A 10,432-nucleotide genomic window follows, 5' to 3' on the forward strand; every position below is an offset into this window, starting at 1 on the left:
TACTAACTCAACGAGAATTGTTGAAAGAACAACAGCTGCTTTGTCTGTCGAGAATGTCAGTATCACTATTTTTATGTGATACTTTTAAGAAACACTAATTTGTGAAAGAAAAGCATCCCAGAAGGCAAATTTGACAGTTTAAATTCTAGTGCCCAAAGTGTTCTGAGGATCATCATTAATCGAAAGATAATGAAAGGCTGAATACAGCTTTGTTTAACTTCTTCACAGAGTCATTGAAGAGATTCAGGATTAAATTTTCAAAATCAGAAAGAAGAAAGTGTGCTATGCTTTAGACAGAAAAACACGGGCTGGTTGAGAGATTATGAAATGCTGATGGGCATCTCAACAGCATTCCTGTATAGTTTCAACTGGGTCTAGACTGTCAAAATAAGCAAAATCCCTTCCCACACTGATAAACACATACTTGTATACAGCATTCCATTTCTGAGGCAGACTTAAATGGTATGCTAGTTTATTATTGTCTGGAAAGTGAAGCCAAGGAAAAACTGCCAATTTGGCCCTTTTAAAAAAATCAAAACCTAATCTTGTCTCAAAGTTAATCATTTTTTCTAGGTTTAATAACTAAACAAATTTGTGGACAAAACGTAAGAAATGGAACCTGTCTTTTACACTGTGGAGGAGTTTCAAGTAAAAAAAGTGCAGCTGCAATTAAAATCAAGGAAGAACGGAGATAGCCTCATCCGCCAGAGGGCAGACAGCAGAAGCAAGAAGAACCACAATTCTGAAGCCTGTGGAACAAAAACTACATTCACAGAAAGACAGACAAAATGAAAAGGCAGAGAACTATGTACAAGATGAAGGAACAAGATAAAACCCCAGAAAAACAATTAAATGAAGTGGAGATTGGCAACTTTACAGAAAAAGAATTCAGAATAATGATAGTGAAGATGATCCAGGACCTCGGAAAAAGAATGGAGACAAAGATCAAGAAGATGTAAGAAATGTTTAACAAAGACCTAGAATAATTAAAGAACAAACCCCAAGAAGAATAAAGAACAAACAAACAGAGATGAACAATACAATAACTGAAATGAAAAATACACTAGATGCAAACAATACCAGAATAACTGAAGGAGGAAAATGGATAAGGGATCCGGAGGACAGAGTGGTGGAATTCACTGCTGCAGAACAGAATAAAGAAAAAAGAATGATAAGAAATGAAGACAGCCTAAGAGACCTCTGGGACAACATTACACACACAAACATTCACATTACAGGGGTCCCAGAAGAGGAAGAGGAGAGAATGGACCTGAGAAAATATCTGAAGAGATAACAGTCAAAAATTCCCTAACGTCGGAAAGGAAATAGCCACCCAAGTCCAGGAAGAGTAGAGAGTCTCACGAAGGATAAACCCAAGGAGAAACATGCTGAGACACATACTAACCAAATTTACAAAAATTAAAGAAAAATTATTAAAAGCAACAAGGGAAAAATGACAAATAATATACAAGGGAACTCCCTTAAGGTTAACAGCTGATTTCTCAGCAAAAACTCTACAAGCCAGAAGGGAGTAGCATGATATATTTAAAGTGATAAAAGGGAAGATCCTACAACCAAGATTACTATACCTAGCAGAATCTCATTCAGATTTGATGGAGAAAGCAAAAGCTTTTCAGACAAGCAAAAGCTAAGAGAATTCAGCACCACCAAACCAGCTCTACAACAAATGCTAAAGGAACTTCTCTAAGTGGGAAAGAAGAGAAAGGACCTACAAAAACAAACCTAAAACAATTTAGAAAATGGTAATAGGAATGTACATATCAATAATTACCTTAAACGTGAATGGATTAAATGTTCCAACCAAAAGACACAGGCTCGCTGTATGGATACAAAAACAAGACCCATATATATGCTATCTACAACAGACCCACTTCAGACCTAGGGACACATACAGACTGAAAGTGAGGGCATGGAAAAAGATATTCCATGCACATGGAAATCAAAGAAAGCTGGAGTTGCAATACTCATATCAGATAAAATAGACTTTAAAATAAAGAATGTTACAAGAGACAAGGAAGGACACTACATAATGATGAAGGAATCAATTCAAGAAGAAGATATAACAATTATAAATATATATGCACCCAGCATAGGAGCACCTCAATACATAAGGCAACAGCTCAGAATGCTAAAACAGGAAATCGACAGTGACACAATAATAGTGGGGGACTTTAAATCCTCACTTACACCAATGTACACATCATCCAAACAGAAAATTAATAAGGAAACATAAGCTTTAAATGACACAATACACAAGATGGATTTAATTTATATTTATAGGACATTGCATCTGAAAACAGCAGATTACACTTTCTTCTCAAGTGTACATGGAACATTCTCTAGGATAGATCACATCTTGGGTCACAAATCAAACCTTGGTACATTTAAGAAAAATGAAATCATATCAAACATCTTTTCCGACCACAACTCTATAAGATTAGCTATCAATTACGGGGGAAAAAATGTAGAAAACACAAACACATGGAGGCTAAACAATACGTTAATAAATAACCAAGAGATCACTGAAGAAATCAAAGAGGAAATCAAAAAAATACCTAGAAACAAATGACAACGAAAACACGACATCCAAAACCTATGTGATGCAGCAAAAGCAGTTCTAAGAGTTAAGTTTATAGCAATATAATCCTACCTCAAAACAAGAAAAAACTCAAATAAATAATCTAACCTTACACCTAAAGGAACTAGTGAAAGAAGAGCAAACAAGACCCAAAGTTAGTAGAAGAAAAGAAACCATAAAGATCAGAGCAGAAATAAATGAAATAGAGGGCTTCCCTGGTGGCACAGTGGTTGGGAGTCCACCTGCCGATGCAGGGGATGCGGGTTCGTGCCCTGGTCTGGGAGGATCCCACGTGATGCGGAGTGGCTGGGCCTGTGAGCCATGGCCGCTGGGCCTGCGCGTCCGGAGCCTGTGCTCCACAACGGGAGGGGCCCCAAGAGTGAGAGGCCCGTGTACCACAAAAAAAAAAAAAAAAAAGAGAAATGGAAACAAAGAAAACAATAGCAAAGATCAATAAAACTAAAAGCTGGTTCTTTGAGAAGATAAACAAAATTGATAAACCTTTAGACAGACTCGTCAAGAAAAAGAGGGAGGGCTTCCCTGGTGGCGCAGTGGTTGAGAGTCCGCCTGCCGATGCAGGGGACGCGGGTTCATGCCCCAGTTGGAAAGATTCCACATGCCGCGGAGTGGCTGGGCCCGTAAGCCATGGCCGCTGGGCCTGCACATCCAGAGCCTGTGCTCCGCAATGGGAGAGGCCACAGCAGTGAGAGGCCCACATACCGCACAAAAAGAAAAAAAAGAAAAAGAGGGAGAGGATTCAAATCAATAAAATTAGATATGAAAAGGGAGAAGTTAAAATGGACACCGCAGAAATACAAAGCATCCTAACAGACTACTACAAGTAACTCTATGCCAATAAAATGGACAACTTGGAAGAAATGGAAATTTTAAGAAAGGTATAACCTTCCAAGAATGAACCAGGAAGAAATAGAAAATATGAACACACCAATCACAAGTAATGAAGTTGAAACTGTGATTAAAAATCTTCCAACACACAAAAGTCCAGAACCAGATGGCTTCACAGGTGAATTCTATCAAACATTGAGAGAAGATGTAACACCCATCCTTCTCAAACTCTTCCAAAAAATTGCAGATAAGGAACACTCCCAAACTCATCCTATGAGGCCACCATCACCCTAATAACAAAACCAGACAAAGATATTACAAAAAAAGAAAATTACAGACCAATATCACTCATGAAAATAAATGCAAAAATCCTGAACAACATAGTAGCAAACAGAATCCAACAACACATTAAGAGGATCATACACCATGATCAAGTGGGATTTATCGCAGGGATGCAAGGATTCTTCAATATACGGAAATCAATCAATGTGATACACCATATTAAAAAACTGAAGAAGAAAAACCATATGATCATCTCAATAGATGTAGAAAAAGCTTTTGACAAAATTCAACACCAATTTATGATAAAGTCTCCAGAAAGTGGGCATAGAGGGAACCTCCCTCAACGTAATAAAGGCCATATATGACAAATCCACAGCAAACATCATTCTCAATGGTGAAAAACTGAAAGCATTTCCTCTAAGGTCAGGAACAAGACAAGGATGTCCACTCTCACCACTATTACTCAACATAGTTTTGGAAGTCCTAGCCTCAGCAAGCAGAGAAGAAAAAGAAATAAAAGGAATCCAAAAGGAATCAGAAAAGAAGAAGTAAAACTGTCACTCTCTGCAGATGACATGATACTATACAAACAGAAATATAAAGATGCCACCAGAAAGCTACTAGAGCTAATCAATGAATTTGGTAAAGTAGCAGGATACAAAATGAATGCACAGAAATCTCTTGCATTCCTACACACTAACAATGAAAGATCAGAAAGAGTAATTAAGGAAACAATCCCATTCACCATTGCAACAGAAAGAATAAAATACCTAGGAATAAACCTACCTAGGGAGACAAAAGACCTGTACTCAGAAAACTATAAGACACTGATGAAAGAAATCAAAGATGACACAGAGGGAGAGATATACCATGTTCTTGGATTGGAAGAATCAATATTGTGAAAATGACTATATTACACATAGCAATCTACAGATTCAGTGCAATCCCTCTCAAGTTGCCAATGTCACTTTTTTACAGAACTAGAACAAAGAAGCTTAAAATATGTATGGAGACACAAAAGACCCCGAATAGCCAGAGCAATCTTGATGTGAAAAAACGGAGTTGGAGGAATCAGACTCCCTGACTTTAGACTATACTACAAAGCTACAGTAATCAAGACAGTATGGTACTGGCACAAAAATAGAAATATAGATCAATGAAACAGGATAGAAAGCCCAGAGAAAAACTCACACACCTATGGTCAACTAATCTATGACAAAGGAGGCAAGGATATACAATGGAGAAAAGACAGTCTCTTCAATAAGTGGTGCTGGGAAAACTGGACAGCTACATATAAAAGAATGAAATTAGGACACTCCCTAACAGTATACACAAAAATAAACTCAAAATGGATTAAACACCTAAATGTAAGAACGGACAGTATAAAACTCTTAGAGGAGAATACAGGAAGAACACAGTTTCACATAAATCACAGCAAGATCTTTTTTGATCCACCTCGTAGAGTAATGGAAATAAAAGCAAAAATAAACAAATGGGACCTAATGAAACTTCAAAGCTTTTGCACAGTAAAGGAAACTACAAACAACATGAAAAGACAACCCTCAGAATGGGAGAAAATATTTGCAAACGCATCAACAAAGGATTAATCTCTAAAATATATAAACAATTCATGCTGCTCGATATTAAAAAAACAAACAACCCAATCCAAAAATGGGCAGATGACTTAAATAGACATTTCTCCAAAGAAAACATACAGATGGCCAAGAAGCACATGAAAAGCTGCTCAACATCACTAATTATTAGAGTAATACAAGTCAAAACTACAATGAGGTATCACCTCACATCAGTTAGAATGGGCATCATCAGAAAATCTACAAACAACAAATGGTGGAGAGGGTGTGGAGAAAAGGGAACCCTCTTGCACTGTTGGTGGGCATGTCAACTGATAGAGCCACTATGGAGAACAGTATGGAGCTTCCTTCAAAAACTAAAAATAGAATTACCATACAACCCAGCAATCCCACTACTGGGCATATTCCCAGAGAAAACCATAATTCCAAAAGATACATGCACCCCAGTGTTCATTGCAGCACCACTTACAATAGCCAGGTAATGAAAGCAACCTAAATGCCCATCAACAGATGAATGGATAAAGAAGATGTGGTACATTTATACAATGGACTATTACTCAGCCATAAAAAGGAACGAAATTGGTCCATTTGTAGAGACGTGGATGGAACTAGAGACTGTCATACAGAATGAAGTAAGTCAGAAAGAGAAAAACAAATATCATATATTAAAGCATATATATGTGGCATCTAGAAAAATGGTACAGATGAAATGGTTTGCAAGGCAGAAACAGAGACACAGATGTAGAGAACAAACATATGGACACAAAGGGGGGAAAGTGGCAGTGGGGGTGGTGGTGGGATGTATTGGGAGATTGGGATTGACTTATATACAGGTATAAAATAGATAACTAATAAGAACCTGCTGTATAAAAAAAATTTAACAAAACTATGCCAACTGATTAAATATATCATTACAAGAAATGATTTTGGTGAGTGAATGAACAATAAAGATGTAAAAAAAAAATTAGGAAGAGTGGTGAACTTCAGAACCTAGATTCCATGATACTACCAGGATAATTTATCTTTGAGGGCTTTTTGCGGGGAAGGAGTATTGGGGTTTCACTCTTCTTTTGCTGTCATTGGCCCTTGCTTCTTACCCCACTGATGCTGGTAAAAAAGTGTAGTACTTTCTTGGAGACATTTAACTTGGGTGAGAAATTAAAGCTGAATTATCTATGTGGATAAAGATGGAGGTAGGCAGAAAATTAGTAGTAGTAAAAATATTGTCCGTAGAAAATTATCAGGGGAAACCAGCTTTAATCTGAGAAATATCCCTGTGTGTAGGCTTTGCTAAAGCCATGGAACTATTTCCAATGTTAGGAGGTGAGGAGGTCTAAAAGGTCTACCACCTGACATGTTAGGTGGTGGGTGCTGGGGTAGGGGGGAATGTGTTGGTATTTCACTTAGAGCTTCGGTGTGAGAGGATTTCATGAATCTGAGTATATTTTCCTGAAGGAAATTACCACCTATACATACCTAGTAGCTGGCAACAAAAGGTAATGGAAAATAATAAGTTCAGTGCATGAGTAGGTAATGAAGAGAGATATTCCATCCCCCCTCCATGAGAGTTCAATTCTTTTTTATTAAGACAATTTTATGTAGTCAATCTAGGTGTAGAATGTAATTTATATTTACTAACTTTCTATCTGTGCTCTAATATGGTCTGGGAAATAATTCATCCAGTATGGATAACATTGTAAAGCGAAACCATTTTGACTTTTAAATAACTGATTTAAAATGGGATTTCATAAATATTAATAATTGTAATTGTCACTTGAATACTTCCTAAGTCTCTTATGCTCTGCCATGCCTTGTACATGTGTCACCTCTTTTTGGGCTTACAAAGAACCACCAAGGTTAGTATTAGTGTCCCCATTTTATACAGGAAACAGAGGCTTAGAATGTTAAATCACATGCTCACAATTGCACAGCTAGTAAAAGGCAGAACCAGGAGTCATACTCAGTCTGATTCTAAGGCATATCTTCTTAAACTCTAAATTGTCTTATGAACAGCCAATGAACATTTTAAACTTTGAGACATAAAACCCCTTTTAGAATATAGGTTTCCTCCTGAGACTAAATATAAATATGTACATTGACAGCTAATTTCCAGGACATGTAGGCATACATACTGCCGACCCCCATCCCCATTATTAATCCCATGTTTACTCATATAAATACTAGAATTGAGAAGCCAGAAAACTGACCAAATCCTGTAGAAAATTAGGAAGAAATATGAAAACTGCAATACAAAGACTTCTAAAGGCTTATCACAAAAATAAACAAGTATTAAAAGAAAAAAGGTGGGGTACTGAATTTTTGAAAGTAATCATATATTCTGTAAAAAGAAGTATGGAGTTCAATGCAACAAAACTTTAAATACAGTACCTATCATTAAACGTCACCAAAATTTTATTGTAAAAGATTTCTCTTCCCCTTAATCTTCTCCCTGTCCCACCTCACCCTATTCACCCCTTCCCTTGTCTCCTTCCTTTAGTGCCTCAAATACTTATTTAGTGCATACTATGTCCCCTGCACTGTTTCGGCTGTTTGTGATATACCAGAAAAAAAAAAGAAACCAAAAAACAGAACACCAGGACAAAATGAAAATCACTGCCCTCAAGGAGCCTATATTTTAGTGGGAGGACATAGATGATAAAAAAGATATAACAGAAAGTGATAAATGCTATTAAAAAAAATAGGGCAAGTATGGAGCTATGCAAATGATAGAGGCAGGTTGTCATTTTAAATGGGATGGTCAGGATAGCCCTCATTGAGAAAAGCAAACTTAAGCAAAGCTTTAAAGGAGGTGAGGGAGTTAACCAGGTAGCTTTCAGAGGAAAGACTGTTCTAGACAGAGGAACAGCCAGTGAATAGGCCCAAGGCAGGAGTGTGCTTGATGAGCTTAAAGCAAGAAAGGAGACTGTGTGGCTGAATGGAGTGAGTGAGGGGGTAGAAAAAGGAGATAAGGTCAGAGATAATGGAAGCCAAAACATATAGGGTCAAGTTGGCCTCATAAGGTCTTCGATGTTTACACTGAGAAAAATGGAGAGCCAATGTAAGATTTTGAGAGTGACATGATATGACAGGATTTAGTTTTATAACATCTTTCTTGGAATATAATTGCTTTACAATGGTGTGTTAGTTTCTGCTGTATAACAAAGCGAATCAGCTATACATATACATATATCCCCATATCTCCTCCCTCTTGCGTCTCTCTCTCTCACCCTCCTTAGGCCACCCCTCTAGGTGGTGACAAAGCACTGAGCTGATCTCCCTGTGTTATGTGGCTGCTTCCCACTAGCTATCTACTTTACATTTGGTAGTGTATATATGTCCATGGCAACCTCTCACTTTGTCCCAGCTTACACTTCCCCCTCCCCGTGTCATCAAGTCCATTCTCTAGGTCTCTGTCTTTATTCCTGTCCTGTACCTAGGTTCATCAGAACTTTTTTTTTTTTTAGATTCCATATATATGTGTTAGCATAAGGTATTTGTTTTTCTCTATCTGACTCACTTCACTCTGTATGACAGACTCTAAGTCAATCCCCTCACTACATATAGTTCATTTTCACTTCTTTTAATGGCTAATATTCCATTGTATATATGTGCCACATCTTCTTTATCCATTCATCTGTTGATGGACACTTAGGTTGCTTCCAAGTCATGGCTATTGTAAATAGTGCTGCAAAGAACATTGTGGTACATGACTCCTTTTTTTGTTTTTTCAGAATCAGAATGTTTTTTATTCTCATATTAGTAAATAAAATTCCAGCCCATTTCTTGAATTCATAATACTCTCAAAAATATATTTTCTGATCCCAAATCAGATCATCAGATCAGACATAAGATCTGACAATTGGGACAAAAATATTTAAAATCAGGGTTGTCCTAGAAAAGCCAGGATGTATGGATCCAGGATTTGTGTTCACTACCTCAGATTGTTTTTTTCATCTATGTCCATTATCTTTTTTTTTTTTAACATCTTTATTTGAGTACAACTGTTTTACAATAGTGTGTTAGTTTCTCCTTTACAACAAAGTGAATCAGTTATACATATATATATGTTGCCATATCTCTTCCCTCTTGTGTCACCCTCCCTCCCACCCTCCCTATCCCACCCCTCTAGGTGGTCACAAAGCACAGAGGTGATCTCCCTGTGCTATGCGGCAGCTTCCCACTAGCTATCTAATTTACATTTGGTAGTGTGTATATGTCCCTGCCACTCTCTCACTTCGTCAGAGCCCACCCTTCCCCCTCCCCATATCCTCAAGTCCATGCTCTAGTAGGCATGAATCCTTTTGAATCATGGTTTTATCAGGGTATATACCCAGTAGTGGGATTGCTGGGTCATATGGTACTTCCATTTTTAGTTTTTGGGTTTTTTTTTGCGGTACGCGGGCCTCTCACTGTTGTAGCCTCTCCCGTTGCGGAGCACAGGCTCTGGACACACAGGCTCAGTAGCCACGGCTCATGGGCCCAGCCGCTTCGCAGTATGTGGGATCCTCCCAGACCAGGGCACAAACTTGTGTCCCCTGCATCGGCAGGCGGACTCTCAAGCACTGCACCACCAGGGAAGCCTTATTTTTAGTTTTTTAAGGAACCTCCATACTGTTCTCCATAGTGGCTGTATCAATTTACATTCCCACCAACAGTGCAAGAGGGTTCCCTTTTCTCCACACCCTCTCCAGGATTTATTGTTTGTAGATTTTTAGAGGATGGCCATTCTGACCAGTGTGAGGTGATACCTCATTGTAGTTCTGATTTGCATTTTGCTAATGATTAGTTTTGTTGAGCATCCTTTCATGTGTTTGTTGGCAATCTCTATATCTTCCTTGGAGAAATGTCTGCTTAGGTCTTCTGCCCATTTTTGGATTGGGTTATTTGTTTTCTTGATACTGAGCTGCATGAGCTGCTTGTATATTTTGGAGATTAATCCTTTGTCAGCTGCTTCGTTTACAAATATTTTCTCCATATCTGAGGGTTGTCTTTTCACCTTGTTTATGGTTTCCTTTGCTCTGCAAAAGCTTTTAAGTTTCATTAGGTCCCATTTGTTTATTTTTGTTTTTATTTCCATTTCTCTAGGAGGTGAGTCAAAAAGGACCTTGTTGTG

The sequence above is a fragment of the Kogia breviceps genome, chromosome 2 (assembly GCF_026419965.1).
Source record: "Kogia breviceps isolate mKogBre1 chromosome 2, mKogBre1 haplotype 1, whole genome shotgun sequence".
Lineage (NCBI taxonomy): Eukaryota > Metazoa > Chordata > Mammalia > Artiodactyla > Physeteridae > Kogia > Kogia breviceps.